This window comes from Apis dorsata, unplaced genomic scaffold (genome assembly GCF_000469605.1).
Source record: "Apis dorsata unplaced genomic scaffold, Apis dorsata 1.3 scaffold_77, whole genome shotgun sequence".
In the NCBI taxonomy this organism is placed as follows: Eukaryota; Metazoa; Arthropoda; class Insecta; order Hymenoptera; family Apidae; genus Apis; species Apis dorsata.
The window spans coordinates 642393-651493 of record NW_006263375.1 but is presented as its reverse complement, the minus strand read 5'-3'; positions in this window follow the sequence as shown (position 1 = coordinate 651493).

The window sequence follows — 9101 nt, the reverse complement described above, 5'->3', positions numbered from 1 at the left end:
TATATATATATACACATCTCTATAATCCATAGGAGAGATAAGAAGGAAAAATGCGGCCACTTTGCAATCCGCCCGAGCTTTAATCCGATTCCCATTTTCCCATAAATTCGATCGAATAAAATATCGCGTAAAATATCCCGAAGAATCCATCCTCGAGAAGGAGGAGGAGAATTAAAAAGAGAAGAGGCGATTTTTTAACCCCTCGAAACCATACTCTGGGAGGGGCGATAAAAATAACGATCGGATCGTGATTCACCCTGGCGTGTTCCTTCCATGACAGGGCCGGGACACCTACACGCGAGCGAAAGTCCTGTTCCCGGCGCGGATAAGCCACGTCAACTTGCCACCGCACCGCCACGGAACACGTACCTGTGAAGGAGGGGGGGGAGGAGGGATAGATGTTTGGACGAAGGAAGCGATGGGCGACCGTTGGAGAAGTAATGCGTCTGTCCGCCCGATTCGGGCACACGACGAAAATCAATCAAGTCCATTAAGGGTCTCCGAACCGGACGGGTATTATAATACATTATAATACGATACGAGCTAATGTAACGCGATATCGTGGTACGCCGCGACTCATCCAGAGAGATGCCGGACCCTCCTCCTCTTCTCTCTCTCTCTCTCTCTCTCTCTTATGTCGTTAATGAAGATCCATTTAACGTGACGCCCTGTCGATTACGAAATTGATGATTACGATTCTCACGACGATTCCTCTCTCTACGTTGAATATTAGACGTGTGTCCGTTCACGTGTGTCGAAAAATAAAGGAGGAGGAGGAAGAATGGAGAAGTGACGAAAGAATACGTATAAAGTATTCAATTTCATAACGGTTTAATATATATTTTTGCTTTTGCTCGATATCTTTCTACTAAGTTGAAGAGAAAGGGAGGGAGCCTCTTTGCTACATGTAATAATAAGTATATAATCGAGAAGGGTTAATTCAATTTGACTTTTGATAAAATTTCAACGTTTCGTAAACTCTCTTTCTCTCTCTCTTGTATAATTGCTCGTTTGATAAAGTTCTCAAACAAACAGGCCGATGATAATACGTTCGATCGTTCTTTCGAGCAAGAAGTTCTTTCGCTGGGACAAAGTAGAGTTCTCATCGATTTTTATCGATCATATACTCGGTCTCTTGTTTATTTTTATATATATATATATATATATATATACTGCACGGACTTGCTTGACCTTTCGAATCGCCGAATCACTCTCCGCGATGAGAACGCAACTCGAGTTAGAACGACGCGTTACGTAAACGCGTCACATTAGATAGATAACATTAACCGGAAAACATTAGTATTTATTATTTTCAACTCGGTTATTATCGCGTCGTTTTCAGATATTGCTTCATCCTGTGCTGACGCACACTGTGCTGTAACGCCTCGGAAAAATCCTCGCGACGATCCGAGTCGTTCGAGGAGAAAGGAGGAGATAATTGTTCGCATCCAGAGAACGTGGAGATAGAATGATCGATTCAACCAGTAATGCCAGGCGTTGCGATTGGCGATACGCTGCCGATACGTCGGGTCTGATAGTTTTAACGTCGCTCGTGATCGAGCTTATCGTCGAGCGCAACACGAAATCCGATTGGAAGCAACCTCTACGAGGGGAAATATCGTTCGATACGACGTTGCGAATCGTCCAAGGATCGATCAAAAACGATGCTTCTTAAGGTATTATCGAACGAGATATCGATCGACCGATCTCTACGATAATTTTACAAATTCGAGTGTTTCTTCGACTTCGATCTCGCGAGATTCAACAAGCGACGGGGTCTATTTTAAGATGGCTACACGATTGGTTTAACGGTTGTCGCGAGGAATGCATCATCGACGCGCTAAGACCATAAATAATCACGCGTGCGTGACCAACACGCGACGCCGCGAAGATTCCAGATCGATCTGTCCGAGGTGTTACGTCGCATAAATTTGTTACGTACTATGAATGTAATATCCGGATGAAATGCAAGAATCCGTTTACATTTTTAATCATCGAGAGAACAAATGCGATTATTCAAAAATTCGTATTCGCGCCTCGAGTAAAGATATCTTGCATTTCCAATCTTTCTTAACCTTTCTTTCTCAGATATAGAATTAAGTATCTCGAGATTCCAATAATGGAATCCCTCAAGTTAAAAGATCATTTATACTAAATAAACTTGGGTTATGGAAAACTCGCGATTTTACAAAGAAACAAGTATAGGGATCGTAAATAAGAGGCTCTCTAACTATCGATTAACATCGAAATTAATCCAGCCGTCCGAGGTTAATCGTTTCCAACTCGGTTACAAAGGAACGAAAGTGGTCTCCCGCGCCGTTCCATTTATCATCCGCTCGAGGAAACTCGCGCCTCGATACCTTCGAGGATAATTACTTTTTCCCGTCTTCATTGCCGCAACGTGACAACGTTGCGCCCCCATCTCGGATCGGAAACAACGCTTTTCGGATTCGCCGATCGAAAAGTGGGTGGAAAGTCGCTCGTCGTTTCTTTTTTGCATTTCTTGTTCTTTTTTTATGAAAAACTCGCAAAGAGGTATTATTCGGAATAATTTCTTCCTCTCCTTGATTTATTCCTCGTAATAAACGTTGCCTCTTCTTCTTCTTCTTCGTTTCCTCGATGATCGGGATGATTAATTTTTGGTTTATGTTTGGTAAATGTATATATATATATTTTTATGGTTCAACGATTATGGATCCTTCTTTCTTAAATATTTAACTCGAGGAGGGTATTAAACGTATATAAACGATATAACGGATAATTTCCAGGTGAAATCAATCCAACGACTATCCCGAATTTAAACGCCAACTTTGTTACCTAACGTCTCTATTATACGGTATAATCTCTCATCATCGGTGGATATTATATTCCTCTTCCGAGTCGAAAATGAGAATAATCCGAGAATATAACTGCTTCTAATTCACGGCCTTATCTACCTATTCGAAATACCGCTTTGGATATTTCTTCAAACGGACCAAGAATATTACGCGATTACGGGTATAGTATATAAACTCATCCTCCGCCCCGAGCGTTTAATTACGACATCGACGACAGGGGAACATCCGTCGAACGCACGATCCGTGGGCAACGAGAGAGAGGAAAAAAAAAAGAAAAAAAGAAAGGAACGTCGAGTCGAAAATTTTATTCTCCTCTTTTATTACACAGGGAAAATATACGCGGTAACTCATCCTAACCCCGTGCCACGACACGGTCGAGGAAAGATCCAAGTGGCTAGGTGCGTCGTAACTTTTCCAAAAATCCCGAGACACGAAAACGCGTCCATTAAACGTGCGTTTTATACAGAACCTCGTATCTCGAATTCTCGTTAATTTCGAACGGTGGAAGAAATATATTCGATACACGATACTTGTTGGTAAAAGAAAAAAGGAAGGAGAGAAAATTAAAAATTATTGGAACGATACGGATATGGAAAAAGGCGGACGACGACATTCTTTCCATTTCACGCGTTAATTGCATTTCATTTTCAACCTACGTCCGGGATATTTCAATTAAAATCAGTGGGCCAATCAGTGAGGCACGCGGTGAATAGAGCGTGGCTCTATCGCGTGGGTGTCAAGAGACGCTTGCCCCCTCCCCCTCCTAGAGGGGACTCTAGGAGGAGGACAACGCTCCACAACACGTGTCCCGTTGTTTTCGTGCCTCAATTATCTTACATCGGTTTTACCTCTCTCGACCACCCTGCGTATAAATTACGCACCGATTTTTCGTTTCACGGCAGAGAGAGAGAGAGAGAGGGAGAGATAGAGGGAGAGGAGATCAGGTTGTTAACACGAACATTCGATTGATTCGGACGAACGATCACGAGAAGATCCGAGTCAAAAACTTTCGAGTCACGATTTTTCGTGGACGAAAGTGGCATCGATGGCCGATTTTTCGAGAAGATAGGGTGTTTTGTTAGGTTTTCAACGGGACAGGGGGCAGAGGGTTGGTTTATACGATAATTCGAGCTGTTCGTTTCCGATTTTATGGGTTTTAGTACGTAATAGTACGCATGTTTGTCCGGATGGGAGGAATTTAAACGAGTTCCCGTTCGGCCTGTTTGAGAAACTGATGAGAGGGGGAAATGTTTTCCAAGGTTTCCGTGTTTCCTCGTGAGGAATATTACATATTTTTCTCACAGGAATCTAAATATTTTCGAGTCGCCATCCCTCCGATAAATTATCTATGTTGCAATAAATAATTATATTTTCGAACAAATAATTCATACTTTAAATACGATATAAAAACATCTTTAAAAAGATTAGAAACTATCGAAACTATCGTAAAAATGTTGTTAAAGAATATTATAAAAAATTTATCCCCATCTCTACAAGAATAAAAAAGGTTAATTTCCAAGAGGAAGACACGTAAGGGGATACTGCTGTAACGCATTGTCCAAATCCGGATCGAGAGTGTAAACAAGCGGGTTATTACAGGTGTGATAAGATCCACAGATTCTTTGAAAAAGCGCAGGGAGGCGGAATAGCCGATATAAATCCCCTTGTTCGAATATCTGGCCGACCGCAAAGGAGGAAGTACGAGGAGGAGACACGTGAGAAATTACCGGAGTAGCGAGGATGTCACCTCGAACCGAAATGCTACCTTTCGGGACACGACCGCAATAGGCCGAGAGGGGAGAGGGGCAGCCTTGGAGGCGTTCGTGCGAGAGGAGCGCATTAGCATATCGCGATCGCGGCCACACCGAGGCCGATAATGGGCCGCGACAAAAGTTCATTAACGAACGAATCGAATTCTCTGGACGGCTAGGCTCGTTGCGTGCAAGTAGACTCTAGTCGTAACGTAACATAACAGAGTCTTATCCTTCGTTTCGATCATCGAGGTTGATGACATGACGCGTCATCGTATTTCGCGAGAAATATTCATCGAACCGTAAATCCGTGAATCGCTGTTCTCATTAAACCCTCCAATTTGCACTTGATTTGTATATACGTGTATATACATTTTTTATCCCGGAAATTATTCTCGGAAGAAAGGGGTAGGGAAGGAAGAAAGGGGAGGAGGGAAGTCGGACGACACCGAAACCCAGATAAAATTACTAGTCGTTCCCAGTGCTCGCCTCCATTGCTCGGAATAATAAAATAAATACTTGTTACCGGTCGACACAAGGCACGAAACATCGAATCCGGCCGCCGGTATAAATTGTAGCCGAGCGAGAGCGATACGCGTCGGCTAATGCCGCCCGTATAATTCAATACCCCTCAATGAAAGTCACGTAGAGACGCGATTTTGCGTACGCTCTCTCTCCCTCTCTGACACGCAGCGGTGGGCGGATCGGGACCCCCCCGAAGTGCGAAAAGTTGGATGGTGCGTTATTATTTTCAGGGGACGATAAATATTTTTTCGATCGAAAGGCCGCGTCGCCTCGGGCGCCGATTTACCCCCTCCGATTGACGATTTGCATACAGGGAGCGAGCGTTGGATATCGATCAGGGAGAAGAGGCGCTATTGATTCAGCGAGGCGCCCTCGATCCATCGTAAATCACTCGCGTCTCTAACCTCTCGCGAGAATCATTTGTTCTCATTAAGCCCGTCCCTGTTTATCCCGATTCCCGGTATCCTCCATCCTTGTTGAATAAATCAGTGAGGACCAATCGAGGAGGGGAGAGGAAAATAAGCGGCCGATCGAGTGTTGGAAAGATTTTCTCTTCTTCTTCTTCTTCTTCTTCTTCTTAACGAAGATTACTCGAAACTGACTTTCACGTTTGCTCGCGACGTTTATTGTCGGCAATTCTTGTAAATTTTCCTATTTTAATTTTTTGAAAATCTCTCTCTCTCTCTCTCTCCGTCTGTCGCGATTAACTTATTAGCGGAGGATAGTGGAGAAATCAATCGTCAAACGTTCGGGGATGGTCAATAAATTTTCCCGTTTTATCACCGTCCGACGAAATTGATTTCTCTTGTAGAGATAGATTCGCGAGGAGCGGCGTTCAGAAGTGACAGGCGACAAATTTTATCCCGTCGTAAAAGCGAAAACAGCGTGGAGGAAACAGGCGTTCTATCTTGAATTACAACCCTCGATTCCATCTCGACACGCCGTTTATCGCCTTTCACCCGCAAATTACACATCTGCTATTCCCGCGTCCCGGACGGGGAATACCGCTAAAAATGTCTCAATAAAGACTAACTGTTCTTCCCTGCCGACAATGAACAACATCGGTGAGGACGATAGAGACAGGTGGAAAAAAGAAATAACCAGAGATCCTCTCTCTCTTTTTCTCTTTCCGTGAATTATACGCCGAGGTTGAAACGAGGCTGTTCGTTTCAATTAATATCACGATTCTTCGACAACAATGAAAATTGGCTCGGTTTCGACGCTTCCACATGTCGATTTCGCGGGAAGCCGAAACTAACTATCGACGCGGCCGGATAAGGTTCGTTTAACCCGATAACGGATATCGGCCGTGGAGGAAATAGAAATATCTTGGGCCTGTCTATCTCTACAATGTTACGGATAGACACATTTTTGGCGATGCTGGAATTCCAACGTTGGACGGGAACGCGATTTCGAGATTTAAAGCGTGGGGAACGCGGGGAATGCGAGGAGATAGGAGGCTCCAATTATTACAGGATCATCATTCTCTTTTCCAGTCTTTTCAGAGCTTTCTTTCTTCCACTTTATTTCACTCTTTAAGGTTTAATCGATGGTTTATTAAAGAAATCGGAATGATTCGTATAATCGTGGCGAAAATATTCGTTTTTTTACCGATTTTCGATCGTTCGATCGTTGGACAATTGCGGCTAGAGAAGGGTCCGCAATCTTCGAATTCGACAAACGACGTAATTGCCTTGCTTGATCCATCAATCGGACGACGACCCAATTCTATCCGTACCATCGTTCGACCGGGCTCGCACTTGCGCATACGTACGCGCGTACGGATTATAATTTTACGGGACGACGAATCTTCGAAATCTCGAAAGATCGACAAGCCGAAATCCTGAACCGAGGAGAAAAATACCTTTCCAAAACCGTTCGAAACATTCCAAAGAAATTCGAATCCGATCCAAACTTTTCCTTTTCAACCTCTCCTCTTCAATGGATATTTTTTTGCGAATAATAATTTTTCCCTCTCTTTCAGTTAATTTTCTTGGTCGACCCGAACGAGTTTTGTTCCTTTCGATTATTTTATGACGTAGATTTACTTCTGTTCACAGTTTTTGCTATCTCACTATACGATTTTCCATTCTTGCACAGAAAAATAGTTTCTCGTTCACAGTTTTCCGTTTCGCACGAATTTTCGGATTCATTTTGAATATTACGCCGCACGCTTTTATATTATTGTTAATGGAACGATAGCTCGACATCGACTGAACGTATATTTAAAAGCCAGTGTTTATATTTCTGGCTTAAATTTAAGCCGGTGTTTATATTTCTGACTTAAATATAAAAACTATCAACAACGTATCAGCGTTCGAATATTATTGTAACCTATTAATAACGCGTGTATATAATAAACGTATTGTAACTACTGTGTATAAATTGTTCGCCAAATTTTGCTCGACACACTCTTCGGATTTCCTTCGTACTGTACACTATGTTCCCTCGTTGTCTTTTAACAAGTTTCTTCGTTATATTATTTTTTATTTTTTTATTATTTCAAAAATTGCAAATATAAAGTGTTCGAATACTTTTGTAATTTATTAATAACGTGTGTATATAATAAATAAAATATTAAATACAATAAAATATTAATAATTAATAATTAATATATAATTAATATATAATATAAATAAAATATAAATAAAATATTACAACTACTGTATATAAATTAATGAATCGTTCATAAAATTTTCAAATTTTATTGATACGATCTTCTTTTTCCTATTACATTCCCTCATTGTTTCTTAACAAGTTTCTTCGTTATATTATTTCGTTCATAAAAATTGCAAATATAAAGCGCTCGAATTTTGTAATTAATATTAATAGCACGTGTATACAATAAACGTATTACAACTACAAATTGGCGAGTCATTTTCAAATTTTGCTTCGCACGATCTTCAAATTTCCCTCCTTCTATACACTATACTCCCTCGTTGTCTCTTAACAAATTTTTTCAACATATATCATTTCATCAAAAATTGCAAACATAAAGCGTTCGAATACTTTTGTAACCTATTAATAGCGTATACAAATTGTTCGAATCGTTCACCAAATTTTCAAATTTTGCTTGGCACGATCTTCACATTTCCCTCCTCCTATACACTATATTCTCTCGTTGTCTCTTAACAAATTTTTTCGTTATATTCGTTATATATATTTTTTCGTTCATCAAAAAATTGCAAACGTAAAGCGTTCGAATACTTTCGTATACACACATATATACATATATACGTGTATGTCTCGATCGTGGCAATTATACGCACGATAATATGGTATCTCGCATGGTGGGACGTGACCGGGAGTAGTAGTAACATAAAAACGTCGGGTACGTACGCGGCGACGACGAATCGAAAACGAACCCGTTCCTTTCGTACGCGGGTGGTCGGAGAGGGATGGGGAGAAGGGTGGACGGTTAATTAGGAATCGACGGGCGGGTAGCGGTGGATCCGGTATTCGATCCGCGTAAACGTACCTACGCCCCTAAATCTCCCCTCCTTCCTCCTCCATCCCCCCGTCCCCGTGTTGGGAACGTGGCTGGCATTGGGGGTCAATTGGCGGGTCCTTAAATCGCGATCCTTAGATCCCGATGCACGATGACAAATCGCTGTTATATATGCTCCCGTTTCTCTCTCTCCCTCCCCCTGGGCCAAAGGAAGAAAAGAAAGACGAGTGCGTGCGAAACCCACAGCGAGCGTAAATCAAAATTTGCTCGCGTCCCCCAACGTTGCCAACGTTTCTTTTCTTTTTTCTTCTTCTTTTTTTTTTTTTTTTTTTCTTTATGGCGTCCCGGTACACGGGACGGCTATATTCGAAGGAACGTTCTTCGAAATTCTTCTCGCCATTGATTATTATTATTATTATTATTATTATTATTATTATTATTATTGTCTCGATAATTTTCGCGAATTTTTTTTCAACTCCGGTTGTTCCGGAATCTAAAAGTCTCTGAGAACTTAGAGAAACGCTGAAATTAAGCAAGCTG